Below are 17,757 nucleotides of genomic sequence, written 5' to 3'. Positions count from 1 at the left end.
ATTCTGTATACCTTACACTTTTTATAAAATTGCTTCTCCTGCTTTCTTTGAGATGTCCATACTAAACAAAAGCAGGAAACTGGAGGAGCTGTGCCACATGATCATGACGGTTTGCTAAACGTATTATAAACAATCCTTGATGCATATATCCTAAAGAGCTATGGGAAATGTAAACAGCTGGAAAGTAAGTCCACAACTTGTCCTACTGAAATGCCTCAGAGGCCGCTGTTTGATCCTAAGATGCTGGTTAAGATTCCTGTGCTCCCATCAGGGGGACTGTTGCTGATGCCTGACTCCAGGTCCTGAGTTCCACTTCCTGCTAACATAGACCCTGGGAGTCTGTGGTGATGGAGCAAGTAATTAGATTCTTGCCTCCTAGACCTAAATTGAGTTCCTTGTGGCTGCCATTTAGGAAGTAAACTACAGAACAGAAGTATGCTTTCTCTCTCTCTCTCTCTCTCTCTCTCTCTCTCTCTCTCTCTCTCCCTGCCCCCTTTCCCTCCCCGTGTCTCTTTGCATTTATGACTTTCAAATAAATGGACCATTTTTTAAAAAATGAAATTCTGTCTTTAGTTATCATTAAAAGACATTTTCTTGAATGGATGCAACTGAATATGTGAAAATATCATAGTTTCTCTGATTTGTGGTATTGTTTATAGCCTTTGTCTATATTCCTGCAGAACAATGGCCTTTCTACATTGTTCTTGCTGAACTCTTCTTTCAGGGCAGTAGTAAGTAAATTAAAAATAGGTTATCACACAAATTAAAAACTAAAGAAAATGGAAAGAGGAAAGGAACATACTTATTTTTAGAATTGTATCTATGAACTACATAAAACATTAGTTTGTAAGGATGATAAGTAAGGTAACTGACCTTTCTGTACCTCAACTTCCTCATCTGAGAAATTGGATAGTAAGGTGTGTGTGTGTGTGTGTGTGTGTGTGTGTGTGTGTGTGTACGCGCTAGATGACTTCATTCCCATGACATGTTTAGACTATAATACACATCTTTGACCTGTAACATACTGGTGTCCATTCCAGCAACTGAGAGCTCAAGACTTTAGACCATCTGAAGAAACTCACACTTCTTTTTTACTGGCTGTTTTTTCATTTCTTATATACAGTCTATGAGTCTGTAGATTTGGGGGGAAGGGGAATTACTGAAAGATTCCAAAATAAGAATATAGTATTTCTAAATGCTATAATGTTGGGTCAGTTAGCCCTCTTCTGCACACTGTAGAGATAAATGAGAATTTTCTTGCAGTTGAAGAATAATGGAAATTTGTTGGAATCCAAGGAGGAACACAAAGGAAAATAATCGTTGGCAAGTGGTCCTCAGGGCTATTGGCTGAGCCACTGTAATGGAACCAGTCATTCAATTAGTTCCAGCAACCAGTTTCACTGGCTTTTCCATTTAATTGACCAGTCACTTGGATATTGTAGAAATGCCCTGGAATGCTGTATCACTAAACAAAGTGCCACATTAAAACAGATTGCAGCGGCTGAAGCAGGTGCTGCTGGGAACTGGACTCCCAGGATCTGTCCCAGTTACGACAGCAGAGGCATTCTTTTCCAAACTCCACCTTTGAGAGTTGTTTGGTAATTTCTATGAAAGATGGAATTTTGTCACCATTTCTCTTCTTGGAAGAAGTCCCCTCCTCCAACTTTCTCAAAGCATTGTTCTAATACCAGCCAGTCTCTTCGTTCTTATTCTTTACCTAAAGTCTGACTTTAAACATTCTGTTTTAGGAATTTAAATATTTTCCTAGCTGGTTCTATAAATAGGAACATTGCTTATTTTTTTTTTCCTTTTGCTAAATGGGTGCCTCCACCCCTCCATCTCTCTGTATTAACGTATCATTCACTTTCTACTGCCTTCTCCCTGTCAAATTAAAAAAAAAAAAAGCAACTTTTTTTTTTAGTCCTTTCTCTCCATACTGTCATATCAGATTCACAGTTGCTAAGTATTCCAGGAGCCTACCAGAGGGACTTTCTCGGGGTGTGATTTATAAACTTTGAAATAACACCCACCAGCAGACGTACCATATGCTCTGGAGTTACACAGTAAACTGACAGGAGCATCTCATTTGTCATTTGAAATTCAGGAAATGTCAGCCATTCTCACGTCCAGCAATTGCCTACATGCTTTGTGGTTAGCAGTGCGTACGTATACCATATACGCTTGTGAAAATACACAGCTTTATGTTGTAATCTTGAAGAAATGATCATGGCAAAGCCAGTGTTAAAACCTGCCCAAGTTGATGAACACACAGACAGGCAGAACCACTTTCTGTTCATCGCTTAGTAACATATATGTGCGCCTCTGCTTCACTGGTTTCATCACACACAAGGTGGATGGCGTGTGGACTGTTCACCTTCACAATAACACTGGTTCAAATGCAGCTCTTCATGATAAAACACGACATCAAAAAAAAAGAATAGTTTTAATCCATTAAATGCAAATTTCACATAAAACATGAGCTGTTTCCTTTGTGATTAATTTTCATCCAGCTGTACTTAGTGACAACAGAGCCAAGAGAGAAAACTACTTGGCAATTCTTCCTAATTAAGGAACGTTAATTACTGCTAAATACAATCCACTTTCTGTGTTATAAAGGTTCATCTAAATCAATGTTATTGCAGTACTGAAGAAAATTAATATTGAATTCGAATCAGGTAAGTGTTGTCAAGTCTCCAATTAGATCGCACTTTGAAACGACTTCACAGTGAAATCTTTGACACCGTATGAAGACTGCAATGTTCATGGCCTAGCACATTTAGCAAATCTTTTATGTATTAACCGTTAATACCTGATGGTGTCTCTTTGTCCCAGTCAGATGCTGATGACACAACACAAACAGAATCAGAGATGTGTGGAGGCAAAGATTAGATTATGACAGTTCTCTAAGTTGCTCCTTCACTCTGAATTTGCCTTTGGCCAGCACAACTTCCCTGGATTAGAGAATGCTAAAGTTATCCACTTTCTGTGTGACCGGCAGATCATGACTCACAGGGACACAGAAACTAACATTTACTGAGACTCAGATGCTTTCTCATTTAATACAACAGTGACTTTAAAGCGGGCATCAGCAGCCCTTTCACTGTGTGCCGCCTAGCGAGGATAAGGAGCAAATGTGCCCAATGTGTAAGCAGCAGAGTTAGCTTTAAAACTGTCCCTCTATGGGGCTGACATGGCAGTGGACAGACTAATCCTCCACCCAAATGGGAGTTGCTTTGTGTCCCAGCTGCTCCACTTCCAACCCACCTCTCTGTTTATGACCTGGGAAAGCACTGCAGGATGGTCTAAGTCATTAGGGCTCTGCACCTACATGTGAGAACCAGAGGAACCACTGGGATGGAAGACTTTCTCTCTCTCTTTTTCTCACCTTCTGTCTGAGATTCTGCCTCTCAAATAAACAAATCTTTTTAAGAAACATATTAAATAAAAAAAAAACTACCACTCTGACTTCAGCAAACAGGTGCTTTCCAATGGACCAAGTCCCTTGTTAGGCGAAGATTGGAAATCCCATTTTGCTTTAGAAGCAATGTTCTTTCTTCCCCATCACTTCACTTCTTTGCAAGTCTTGCTATGTATATTTCAGCCTGGACCCAAGAGCTGACTTGTTGTCTTACTCAGTTTTCCTATGGTTGGCCTCCCAGAAGAGCATGCACTGCATGCTTTGGGCCCCGTGCAGAGATGTTGAGGCAGTGGAAAGTTTAAGCGGTGGAGCCCTATCAAAGGTGGTAAGTTCTCAGTAGCACTATCTTCAGAAGGCAGTAATGCTGTTTCAGAGTGGGATAGCTCTCCAGACAATAGACTTATTATTAAGTGGAGCCACTCAAGCTAGCATGGTGCATGGTCTCTTCTTTTGACCATTTCTCTTTCTGCTATTCTGTCATGCCACGATGGAGTTCGCAGCAACAGCCAGACATGTGAAGTTGGTGATCTTGTATTGTCAGCCTCCAAAACTATGAGCTAAACAAACCTCTTATGTTGACAAAGTATCCAACATCAGGTGTTAGGTTATGACTATACAGAGTAGGCTGGTATACTGGAATAACTGAGACTTGGTAATTTATAAATAAGAGAGGTTTCTCACAGCTCTTGAGGCTGGGAAGTCTACCACTCTCACACAATACCCTGTGTTTGAAAGGGCCCCACAATGGACTAAATACTCTGCTGTCATTAACTGGGGGTCTTAATGACTGTATCTACAAACTCGTGTTTTCTGAATGAAGTTATATGTGATACTGGGACACGCACCAAATAGTGGAGATTTACCCCGTATCTGTGTCTGCCTCTGCTCATTGATACACCTCTAATAGGTGTATCAGTAGGGATGACTCCATGCATTCCAATGCACCTGCTAGAAGTGCTCTGGAGAGTCAAAACAAGAAGTGGGTAGACACATTGTATCTCATTATATCTCTGACCATGTGGGACAAGGGCAACCCAAGCAGCCATGCTTTCCCTTTGAAACAGAACTTTGTTGGAAATAGGAAAGATCATAAGTTTACAAGAAACACAAATATCCAAGTCAGATCCTGACTTTCACATTACTTGTATTTAAAATGCTGATATAAAGAAAGAGAAAGACATAGCAACACACTGCTTCTTCTCTTTACCCTTTACTCATTAGTAAACCAAAGGCAGCAGTAGGAGAGCACACACATCTCAAGAAAGTTAAGTAGAAGCGTTCAGGTTAGTTTTGGGAAGCACACAGAAAACATTGAATACCACTGGTGTGAGTGGTTCTGGAGGGTTTTTGTTTGTCTGATTTGTCTGTTTTGAATCTTTGTTGTAATGCTGTTTTGGCCTTGACAGTGTAAGAAGGGACAGAAGGCATTAGGAGTCTAAGATGCTTATGCCTGACATCAGAGTGCCTGGGTTTGATTCCTGATTCCTGTTTCCCGCTAATGCAGGCCTGACTAGAGGACGGGTGTAATGGTTCCACCATGTGAGAGACTTGCTTTGAATTCCCTACTTCCAGCTGGGGCCTCCACTAATCCCAAGTTTCAAGCATTTGGAGAGGGAACTGGATTTTGGCAGTTCTTCATGTTTTCTCTGCCTCTCAAATACACTTAAAAAACTGTAAAAAGATTGCAGTACACAGTAAAAGTTAAGAGTGCATGTGTATGTCCTGGTTCAAATCCATATTCTTCATCTTGGACATGTCACTGAATTGTTCTGGGCCTCAGAAAACTATAAGACAGACTCATCTGTCTTGAGGAGGCTCCGTGAGAGCACACCTGGGCTACTATCTGCAGAACAGATAAATGATTATTAGATTTTTTTAAACCGCTAAATTTTTTTGTAGGTATGCCAACATAAAAGAAATTAGTGATAGCTTTGAGAAATCACGGAAGACTGGACACGTGGCCTGACCCTTGTGATCTTCACGTTCACAACTGAAGTTCATGGAAATAAAGTCAGCCACCGAGATGGCTTCAAAGAGCGTGCACCATTTCCCATCTTCAACAGCCACCCCACACTCATCAGAGCCACCCCCAGACTTCCAAATTACTTTGCTAAAACTATTTAGATCAGCACGCTGTTCTCCTGAGAGACTGATTTATGATCCTAAGAAGTCCATTTGAAGAAAAATAGAAAAGTCTTTAAAACCACAGAGTCGTCAGAAGCAATCCAAGATTCCTTCACTGGAAGACTGCAGAAGAGAACTTCTTAGCAGAATGAAATTGCTCTTAATGCACAGGAACGCCCGGGTATCAATCAGCCCTTCTCCTGCAGCTCTTCTCTGCTCATTTTATGTAGTTGCCCGGTTTGACAAGAAATCCAGAGAAGGGCTGAGAAGTGTTGTCAGCATAAAGATGGGAGAGAGGTGATGTACTAGGCTAATAAAAGGATTCACAAAGGTCCCTGAAGTCATAAATCCTTCTTGTAGCTTTTTAAAAATCTGTTTCCTTTGTAGGATTGCAATGATGGCAATTTGACAGAGTGCCCTTCTATCCTCTCCCTGGCATTTCGGAAACCTTGAGCTAAGTGTGCTGAAGGAAGATGGAACGCAACACAACTTCCTAAAGATTCTTTTCCCTCCAGGCGGTAATGTTCCACCCTTTGGGATGGACACAAGCGAGTGCTGCCCAGGCCACGCTCTCCACTCTGTTCAACTGCCTGATTTGCATGCATTCATTTACATACTGGCATTAAGCTTAAGTGTTTTTATTAAGTAGATGGGCTTCTTTTTGTTTTCAAGACAAAAATTCCTGTGAATTTGGTTGGCACTGTGGCACAGCAAGTTAAGCCACCAGTTGCCATGCTAGCATTCCATATTGGAGTGTTCATTCTAGTCTGGCTGCTCTGCTTCTGGTCCAGCTTCCTGCCAATATGCCCGGAAAGGCAGCAGATGATGACCCATACATCTGGGTATCAAATACTCCATGTGGGAGACAAAGATGGGATTTCACCCTTCTGACTTTAGTCTAGTCCAGCCTTGCAATGACAGGATGCCAGAGTTTGGGGAGAGAACCAACAGGAGGATGATCTTTCTCTGTGTGTCTTTGATTCTCTGTATCTTTCTGTCTTTCATTCAAATAAACAAATCTTTAAAAACAAATAGATATGGGCCCGGCGCGGTGGCGCAAGTGGTTAAGTCCTCGCCTTGCACGCCCGGGATCCCATATGGGCGCCGGTTCTAATCCCGGCAGCCCCGCTTCCCTTCCAGCTCCCTGCTTGTGGCCTGGGAAAGCAGTCGAGGACAGCCCAAAGCTTTGGGAACCTGCACCCGCGTGGGAGACCCGGAAGAGGCTCCTGGCTTCGGATCGGCATAGTATCGGCCCGTTGCGCTCACTTGGGGAGTGAATCATCGGATGGAAGATCTTCCTCTCTGTCTCTCCTCTCTGTATATCCGCCTTTCCAATGAAAAAATAATAAAAATAAATCTTTAAAAAAAAAAAAAAAAAAAAAAAAAACAAATAGATATGTACTTATGTATTTGAGAGGCATGGAAAGACAGAAAAAGAGAGATTTTGTATTCATGGTCCCACAATGATATGGGGCTTGGCTAAAGCCAGCAGCCAGGAGCGGGGAATTCAGTCTGGATCTCCCGCTTGTTTGTATTGACTCTGACTACCTGAGCTGTCACCTGCTGCCTCACAGAATGCACATTTTCAGGAAACAGCAATGAGTAGCTGAGCTTGGACTTGAACCACAGTCTGATAGGAAAAGCCAAACAACAACAGAACTGCTGGGCCAAAGGCCTTCACCTTGCACTGAAACTGATATGTGAATAGTGCCACAAGAAGACAAATACAAGCATACTTCAAAATGTTTGTGAAAAAAAAAATGGCATTAAAAGTTTCCTTTTAATACAAAAAAGAATGTAAAATCCTTGTGCCGTATTGACATGCTATGTGTTTTCCATGAACTTTTTGAAAAACCTTTGTAGGTCACCTTGGAACGGAATAACAATGACCACAGACACAGTTAGTGTCCTTGTGTGTAGAAACAAGCATAGTAAATACAAACTTATTTTTATATTCATTAATTTCAGGTAGAATGCAATTGAAAAATAAATTGATGAATGCTGCTATAAAATGCACTATCCCAAATAAGATAGCACATGTGTCTTGATTGCTACTGCTTTTGTTTAATCACAGCCAACTTTTTCTTACACAGTGTGAATACTTCAAAGTTGTTGGAGATATATGAGAACTAAAAAGTTTGCCTTTTTATGCATCTGAGTCAGTTTTCCCTTCAAAAACCTATGGTATGCTCTGTGCTTATTCCATTCCACCATCAGCACTCCCAGTCATGTCTCATTTTCCTCCATCAGGAGTTGAGTCCATCGGTGTGAGACCTACATGGAAGATGACAGGGAGCAGGGCTATGCCTGACTTACAGACAGCAGGATGACTCATGAGCTCTTGTTGCATCTGGAAGCAGACTCTCCAGTCTGCAGTGATCCATTCAGTGCTGTATTCAGAACCGTAAGCTAAATCCAGTCTCGCTACTGCCCAGTCACTTGTGAATGCTTTGTTTTCTTTTGGTAGCTTAAGTCTAAAATGTGAATCACCACATTTGGTAGCAAATGACTTTGCATTTTTTTAACAAATTCATTTTACTCCTAGAGAAAAATGGAGTTTTCAGCCACTGCTCGTGGAAGCAATGGGTACAGCACATATGCAGTCACTTTCCTAATGATTGGTAAGAGCAATTGTTCCAGGGCCCAGCAGGGTAGCCTAGTGGCTAAAGTCCTCACCCTGCTTGCACTGGGATCCCATATGGGCACTGGTCGTGCCAGGCTGCTCCACTTCCCTTCTAGCTCCCTGCTTGTGGCCTGAGAAAGTAATAGAGGATGGCCCAAACCCTTGGGACCCTGCATTTGTGTGGAAGACCCAGAAGAAGCTCCTGGTTCCTGGCTTTGGATTGGCTCAGCTCTGGCCATTGTGACTGCTTGGGGAGTGAACAAGTGGATTGGAGATCTTTCTCTTTGTCTCTCCTTCTTTCTGTAAATCTGACTTTCCAATTAAAAAACTAAATCTTAAAGAAAAATGAGCAACTGTTCCAGACATCAGACTGCACCCAGAGTATTTTTATTTGTAGCTTCCCATAACACATGAGGCAGAAGAAAAATCAGGACCATGGTGAAGCAGAAAAATGTAACAAATAAAATGGAGGAGCTATGGTCATGTCTGAATTACAAAATGAGAAGCAAATGGAGGAGTAAGCAATAGACTGAAAAAGAAGAAATCCAGGGAATGACGTTGGGTCGGAATATAGAAAAGAGATGCAAGACTGGGAGCCCAAGGCTGAAGGCAATAACATGGGGAGAGAATATTTGAAATCTCCTTTCTTTATGGTGACATAAAACCCAGAAGATATTTAAAAAAAAGTCCCAGAAGAGAGTCCAAAGATGTTTTTCTTAAATATAAAAAGACATGGAAACAAGTGTGTAACATCCAACAACACCTTCCTTAATTAAAAAAAAAGTGCCTATTTGTTTGAGTGTGTGGGTTCTGACGTGTTTGTCAAACATCAGACACATTATTTTAGAGAAACTCTTTCGATATGCAATATGCTCAGATAGAGGAAAAGGCAACATGGAAAATCGGAGTGTTTTATGTCTTTGCTGCTAGAGGTCCTATTTTTTCTTTGTTGTTTTTCTCAAAAGCCAGAGTCTTCTTATGTCAAGAAGCTTACGTGCATGAGAGCATAGCAAAGTTTGCACGTTGTTCTTTAAAACTTGTTTTCCACGTCTCTGTATTCTCACACGTCTTTCTCCATGGGGCCCAATGACTCTGTGTTTCTTTCTAGCCATCAGTTCACCGAGTCCCCAAAGACCCTGCCTCACGTGGTTCATGATAACTTTTTAGTTTTGAAAGATTTGGGGTAAGGAAAACCATGTTAACTTTGTGTCAGCCGAGAAAGCCACTTGCCTGCAGTTGAAACCTTCATCAGTCTCACGCCATATGGAGCGGGAACTTGATTTGCTAAGTTACAATAGGTCAGGTGACACCTTGGATGTCTGTGATTCAAGTGGCAGCTGGATTTCACTGCTTAAACTTTGAGGTTTGGACTACAATGCTTTGCCTTTTGGAATTTCTGTTTCTTCTCCCAGTGCTTCCTATCCACTTCACAAAGATGCTGTGAATATTAACTTCAAAGGGCTTTGAGCTCTCCTGAAGAAAGACATGCTCCAAATACAGGGCATTAAGTAATCTGAAAGGCTCTGCTTCATGATTATCATATAAATTATCAGGAGGATTTTGCCAAGAGAGTAGTTACTTTGTGCTAAATCCAACTAAATAATGGTGGGGGGAGGGAGTGGAATGCACGGAAGAGACAATAACGAACACAATATCCTAACGGTGCATGTGCAGTGACACTACAAATGGATCAGGAAGTGAGCTGTTTGTAGCTGGTATTGTTAAGTAACAGCATTCGTGTTTGAGCACGAACATAGAGTTCAAGGTGGAGGGCAAGAGGGCAAGATTTAGTGGCAAGACAGCAAGAAACGCAAATGAAGCTGCAAGGAGATAATTCTACATCCAAAATGGCCAACACTACCAAAGCTTGGAGACCTGAAACACTCAGATGCAAAATAACTGCTTCTGGGACTGGGAAGCAATGTCGCTGCTTTGAAAAACCTCAGAAATGCATGAGTTCCTCCTGGTCCTTTCATCACCTTAACCTCCCTGGTGGGTCCAGTCCTTTTGCTTCCATGTTAACATGTTTTTTTGTTTTGTTTTGTTTTGTTTTGTTTTTTGCCTTTCTCCTCCTCTTCACCTTTACTGTCAAATTAATTTGGACTCCCCCATTAGTCTGCTGTTTTACTGCCCAGTCCACATTTTCTTCCCTTTTTTGGAAAGAAACCCAACTTCTCTTGGGAAGCAGCTCCTGCTCCCAACCCCACCCTGCAGTGAGCCAGCCCGTCACATCACTGCATTCTGTGATTAGCTGTTGGATAGGCACTGCCCTCACTGGTGCAGTGCTTGTGCTTCTGGGGGAATGCTGAGGGCCAGGTGCTCTTTCTCTACCAGGCACAGTCAAAGAAACTCACGGCACAGAGTTACGGACACAGAGGACCAGTTATCCTGAAGGGGAAAACCTGAACGAGACTGTAGCCAAAACTGAGGAAGTAGAACTGGGCGAGCAGAAGGCGAGGATGACTCAGTCCTGGTCACTTCATTGGCCTCTGGGGAGTGAGGTCACATTGCATCCCTGAGGCTCTGTGGGCCAAGAATTACTTCCATTTTGGCTTAAATCAGTTGAGCCAGGTTTTCTGAACTAAGGCTTAGCAGTAAATCTTCTCTCTGCCTTTTAACTGAAGGTAAATTTTACACTTAAATATGAGGCCAGGGCCCAATGTTAAGGTTCAATGGTTAAATCCTCACCTTACCATCACCAGGATCTCATATGAGTGCCAATTTGTGTCCCAGCTGCTCTACTTCCCATCCAAATCCTTTCTTAAGGTCTGGGAAAGCTGTAGAGAATAGCCCAAAGCCTTGGGACCCTGCACCTGCATGGGAAACCTGTAAAAAGTTCCTGGCTCCAGGTTTCAGATCAGCTCAGTCTTGGCCATTGGGAGCTTCAGGGAGTGAATCAGTAGACAGAAGATCTTTCTGTCTCTCCTTTCCTAAATTTGATCTGCCTTTCCAATTAAAAAAAAAAGAAAAAAAACCTGAGACCAAAAGAAAAAAAAAGATTAAGAGGTACTAAAAAAGTACATTTAACTGCTGCTGCTGATCTGCTGGGAACTAATGTTCCACATTTTTTCCCCTGCACTTGAATATGTAAATATATTTTACTCAAAAAGCTAAGGTTTGGAATGGTGCATCTTAACCACATCCTTCTACTCATTCTCGTGCATAGAAAAGTGATGTAAGGGATGCCATATGAGCAGTGGCTGTTTTCTATCCAAACAACCCCACACCTCGGCCATGACAGAATAGACTTGGGCAAAGTAACCGACCAAAGATAACAGTGCCCTTTGAGCGGTATGGCTCTCACACACACACACACACACACACACACACACACACACACACACACACACACACACACACAGCTAGATCTCATTTTCCTCCCAGAATCTGAAGACTCAAAAGGGGCATTTGGCTTAGTGATAAGGATGCCTACATCCCCAATCAGAGCGCCTGAGCTCAGTTTTCCAGTTGCAGCTCCCAGCACCAGCTTCCTGCTGTGCAGGTCCTCAGGGACAGTGGCGATGGCACCACTGGGTCTTTTCCTCCCTTGCGGGAGACCTGGGTTATATTCCTGGCTCCTGGCTGGAGTCCCTGATCGGGGTAGGAAGCATTGCAGATATTTTGGAAGTGGGCTGGCAGATGGTAACTTTCTCTTTTTCTTTGCCTCATAAATAAAATTCAAAACTAGTACTAGCAGGCATAGCAGTACAACTATGAAAACAGAGTAATCTAGCTGGGAAAAATACCAAACTCGAGATGGCACACGTGGGGTCTTCAAAAAGTTCAATACATATTATGAAAGAAAAGTATGAATTTCAAAATATCTGCATCAAAACAAACTTAGTTTTCAATTCCATTTGCCAAGAACTTTCAGCAAATGCCATAAAGGGATATAAATTTAAAAAACAAGGCAAAATACAGAGAAAATGTTCCCACGTTAGAGGGCAAGGCAGAAGAAATGGAACTCGGCGATGCTAAGAACAAAAACAGAGGGTCCACATCATTGCTCTGGGGCTCTTCTCAAATCCCACGAAGCCCAGATACCCCCTGTTCGTCCTAGAAAGTCTGATTGCTTGTCTTGTAACCATGACAATAAAGCTCCCCCAACAACTTAACATTGAGTTACCTTCTGTTCTTTATAACCAATGGAGCTCATGCAAGGTATACATTAATAGTATCAAACTATGATCACACATGCCTATTTTTTATTGCAAGCCTTTTTACATTTAATGCTGTATTTTAAACTTTCCATGTCTGTAAAAATCATATCTTATATCCTAATTCTTGGAGTTATTAGAATCTCACTACTCATATTTATGTTCCATACTTCAATCAATTCTCTGTGCTTGGATGATTGTTGCAGAATCTTGGGACTGGACTTAAAAATACCAGCATCAACCACACAATGTTATTTTCATGTCTCTGGGAACAAATCTGATATTGTCAAGGGTCACTGTGCCACATACATACACTCTTGGATAATGAGCCCCTTCCGTGAATCTTTGACTACCGCCTGTGTGGTTTATGAACCATGCGGCTTAGCAAAAAGATGTATGACTTCCTAAGAAGTTCTGCGGGAAAAAAAATCTCATTTGTATATCCCAAATATGACAATAAGAAGATATAAATGTATTGTAGACTTACAATATCGTTCCAGAAACAGCAGTCCATTAAGTCTTCAGACTTGGATCTGTATGGCCATGGGTAATCTCTCTATTCCACTGTCACCTGGAGTCCTGGGGGAATAATACAACTGTGTGAAGTTTGGATTTTAAAAACTCATACCGTGGGCCTGGTGCAGTAGCCTAGTGGTTAAAGTCCTCTCCTTGCACATGCCAAAATCCCATATGGGCGCCAGCTCTTACCCCACTTCCCATGCAGCTCCCTGCTTGTGGCCTGGGAAAGCAGTCGAGGACAGTCCAAAACCTTGGGACCCTGCACCCGTGTGGGAGACCCAGAAGAAGCTCCTGGCTCCTAGCTTTGGATTGGCTCAGCTCTGGCCATTTCAACAATGGAATGGCTTAAATTGTGAATAAATTTGGCACATTTGCTCTGGAGTCATTTTAAAGGCATTAAAACATGTTTCAGATTTCAAACATACAGTTACAATTTCTGCTACTCAAAATATAAACATGGATCTTAAAAACATGTGTGCTTTTTTTAATTTGTCCTAACAAACAGCTTAATGAATAAAGGTTGTTTTCTCAATTTTTCATACATTTGTTAACTTATCCAGCATTCTTCAGTAGTTTGAAATTAAACAATTCATTGGCAAAATTTGTCCCTCCCCCAAATTAAGATATAAAATATATATTTTAAAAAAGGTGTCTTTTAGGACACACTCCTTTAACAGGAATCCTACATGTCCCTTGGAAGTGCTTCTTGACATCTGGATGGCCAAGTTTTCCATGGTTGCTGTGGATGGCTCCCATTTTATAATCCTATCTTCTGTGTGTCCATCACATAAATCCAGAACATCCACTCTGTGAGGTGTGCGGCTAGGCACTGTCAGGGATTTAAAGGATGTGACAAAAGGTGGGCTTTTGGCTTAGTGAGTAAGAGGCCACATTCCCCATCAGAGTGCCTGCATCAGTGATGCCCTCCCTCTCTGGCTGCTGACTCCAGCTTCCTGCCAAAGTAGGCCCTGGGAAGAGGAGTGACGGTTGAAGACTATGGCACCTTGGTTGTCACATGGGAGATTTGGATTGAGTTCCATTATGCATCTTTGACCTGACCCGATCCTGGTGGTGTCACTCACTTGGGGAGTGACCCAGTGGATCACAGTTCTGTCTGTCCCTTGAATGTCAAAGAAACAAAATCTTCAAGTGGGTGACAACACCTCTTTATTCCTTGAAAAGTTCCCTTTGAGGGCACAAGCAAGGCAATCCAGACAAATTAACCCAAGCCAGACCCTCTCCCCTCCGCTTCCATTCCTTTAGTGTTCCAGACCCGGTGTGTCAGTGAGACGAGAGTGGAACACAACCTAATCCAGGCCTCTCGCCTCTGCCTCCATCTCGTTAGAGTTCCAGACCTGGTGAGTCATTGAGACAGGAGAGAATCCCAGGGGCCAACCAGACCTCTGTGCTACATCACTGGCATTGGACTTGTTTCCCGCTGGATCCCAATAGCTTATTTTGCCATCTCCTAGCTTAAAGCCTGCCCATATCTATCCCAGGCTTGTGCCACCCCCAATGTGATTTTGTTTCACTCCTAAGTCCCAAACTAACATAGTTCCAGTTACAGAATCCTCTGCCAGTTTTATCAAGTGAGACTGTTATTCACACCCCTCCCCAGATTACGCCTCCCCTACCCCCTGCTACCTGCCTTCCATAGAAGGGAAATCAGCAAAAGACACAAGGAAATGATTTTATTATAGGAATGAGTGAAAGCACGGCAGAGACCAGTTATTACAGTAAGTCAGAAAAGTGAGAAATGTCTGTTGATTTCGAATCTTTTTTTCTGATGTTGCTTAGTGACAGGTTTAAAGGACACCCAGTGGGGAGAATAGAAGCATCATGTTTATGCTAGCAAAAAGATTAGATGTATATTATCAAAATGGAATATTTTTACATGCATGATTTTTTTCCACCTGTATTTGTAGTGTCATCATGGTGGTGCTGGAAGTTTTCAAACTAGACGCTCTGCAGATCCAGTTGTGTTTATTATTCCCCTCCACATTCCAATGGGAAAGATAAGTTTTATCTGAGAGTGAGATACTGAATAATAACAGACGCCTCAGGCAGCACGGCTTTATCCCCCCCTCCCCACCCCCATTTCTGAGCACTCTCCCTTTTAGAGTTGCTGTGGCTTCTCCTGCTAATTCAAAGTGAATCAGAATTTATATTCATTCCAAATGTAACACTTCCTATTCAAATGTAACATTTATACAAATTCCAACTCCTTGGCCTCAGACAAAGACAGCAGATCAAAGTAGGTGGCACACTCTGGAAAGACAAACCCAGAACACCTACAGATCCATAGAGACAGGTGCATGGATTGGAAGCACAAATTCCCCCGGAATCCAGTCTAGCTACAAACAGAAGCAGGAGAGGTGAGGCTAAAAGAAAAAAATGACAAAGCAACAAGATACTTGCTAGAGGCAGACTGTCATTGTGGCAAGGACAGAGAATACACTTGCATTGTGAGTAGCTCGGAAGGCACAGTCCCTGGGTGTAGGAAGAGTTAAGCCAAAAGAACTTTCATGTCCATGAATAATGAGAATTCCTGCCAGTCTAGAACATGGACATGACATTTGTCTCACACAAGCCACCCGCCAGCAGGTGATCCAGAAAAAAAAAAACATATCCCATTCAGAAATGAGCAGCTATTCCAAGCAAAAGAATGAGAACAAATAGGAAGAAAAAAACGGTCAGAGAGGATCAAGAATAGAAGAAAAAGACTATTCAGGTACGAAAAATGTTTCCATAAAAATAAAAATTTGGGCTAAAAATATTGTCATAAATTTAAAAACAAATAAGCAGAAAATGTAAAGAATGTTATAGTATTTGTAAAGCAAGGCTTTTGTCAGGCACACAGGATCTCGGGGAAGATATTACAAGATAACAGGAAAAGGAATATGAGTTGGTTAAGCCCAGGAAATGAACCTTGCATTGGCGGCTCCCAGACTGTGCTGAAAATGAGGACACAGAAATAGAAGAATGCAAAACAAAGAAAATGAATACAGAGCAGGAAAAGGCACAACATGAGGAAAAATGAAATTGCAGAGAAGATAATAGGTAGACAGAGGAAGACTATTGTGTAATAGCCAGCACTCTGAAATAGGTTGAGAAAACAGTGACAAAACTGGAAACTACCAGAAATACTTCAGACAGACTATCCAGAAATATGTCATGAATCTGTAGAAAGAAAGCACACACTGAGCCCTGAGGAAAAATGGAAACAAAACAGTCATCCTACAACCAAATTTTAGTAAGATTATTAGAATTAAAAGAAAAGGCTGAACCTGGCACGATAGCCTAGTGGCTGAAGTCCTTGCCTTGCATGCACTAGGATGCCATATGGGTGCTCATTCATGTCTAGGAGGTTCCCTTCCCTGCTTCTAGCTCCCTGCTTGTGGACTGGGAAAGCAGTTGAGGATGGCCTAAAGCCTTGGGACCCTGCATACACGTGGGAGACCCAGAAGAGGCTCCTGGCTTTGGATTGGCTCAGCTGTGGCCATTGCAGCCACTTGGGGAGTGAACCAGCAGATGGAAGATCTTTCTCTCTCTTTTTCTCTGTAAGTCTGACTTTCCAACTAAAAAAAGTAATAAATGAATCTTTAAAAAGTGAAAAAGAAAAAGCCATTGCACACTATGGCAAAAACGTTGTCAGAGCAAAATTAGAAGATACTGGAGCAATGGAACAAAGCTGCCAGGAACACTAAGCATGTGATGCAAGAACTAGGCATTGCCAAAGTCAGTAAGCATTCTTGAACTTGTAAAAGCTCAGGAAATTAGTCCATGACTCCTCTTCCTTCCCCTTTGCTTAGATTTATTCGTTTATTTATTTAAAAGCAGAGTGACAAAGTGAGAGGGATAGATACAGAGAGAATCTTCCATCTGCTGGTTCACTCCCCAGTTGGTCACACTAGTTGGACCTGCTTTAATCAGGATCATGGAACTCTCTGTATGGGTCTCCATCCAGGTCTCCTACATGGATTCCACAGTCTCAAGCAGTTCAACAATATTTAGCTGTTTTCCCAGGTGCACTGACAGGGAGCTGGATGGGAAGCAGAGCAGTCAGGATTTGAACTGGCACCATCAGGTGAAATGTGGCACCACAACTGGTGGCTTTACCTGCTGTGAAACGATGCCAGTGTTAAGCCGTTACAGGAGACTATAGGGTCATGAGTAATGCTTCCATTTACCATAAGACTAAAACTCAAACAACTGTGGAAATTATGGTCACAGACAGAGCTTAACTATGATAAAGTCTAACGTTATAGGAATAAACACTGAAGGTTTGAAAAAGCAAATGACAAGATAGGTATTGGGCTATTGATATTCCTCTATGATGCAGCCAGATACGGAAAGATTATTTAAAGACAACAAATTACATAAATGGTTATATTACATTTCAAAGTGTTCACAGTGTAATTTGAAATGGTTTAATCAAGAATCGGATAAATTAAGGATGTACACCATGGAAGCTGGAAGTAGAAGGAATTAATTTTATCATTACTCTTGGCAAGAAGTCAACTGGTAGCTAAGTCCGGTGCAGGTATTTGACCTAGCAGTTGAAAGGACAGTTAGGACATCCACGTATTACACTAGGGAACCTGGTTTCATTTTGTGCCTATAGCTCTTAACTCCAGCTTCCTGCCAATTCAGACACAAGGGAGCCAGCAGTAATGGCGTAAGTGATTGGATTCCCATGACCTACATAAGGAGACCTAGTCTGAATTCCCAACTGCTGGCTTTGGCTCCTGTTCTCTCCTAGCCATTGCTGTCATTCCCAAGTGAACAAGTCCCAGGAATTTACTCTCTTCCTATCTGTCTGTCTTGGACTCTCAAAAAATAATTAAATAAAAATAATTAATAATAAAAAACATACGTTTAAGTATTTAGGGGAAGAACACCTTGAAACTCCTATA

The 17,757-nt window shown here is 41.9% G+C and overlaps 1 long non-coding RNA gene across 1 annotated transcript in view; it reads right to left on the bottom strand.

The window, feature by feature from the left end:
- The window catches only part of LOC121147597, a 94,728-nt gene extending 81,747 nt beyond the window's left edge, over positions 1-12,981 (bottom strand). The window contains exon 1 of the long non-coding RNA XR_005882422.1: positions 12,810-12,981. This is a non-coding gene — a long non-coding RNA (uncharacterized LOC121147597). The remainder of the gene's footprint in view (positions 1-12,809) is intronic.
- Between the last annotated feature and the right edge of the window lie 4,776 nt (positions 12,982-17,757).

The sequence above is a fragment of the Ochotona curzoniae genome, unplaced genomic scaffold (genome assembly GCF_017591425.1).
Source record: "Ochotona curzoniae isolate NIBS_2020 unplaced genomic scaffold, NIBS_Ocur_1.0 contig_1482, whole genome shotgun sequence".
NCBI lineage: Eukaryota > Metazoa > Chordata > Mammalia > Lagomorpha > Ochotonidae > Ochotona > Ochotona curzoniae.
Note: the sequence above shows the minus strand (reverse complement) of the source record. Positions and strands in the feature narration are given on the sequence as shown.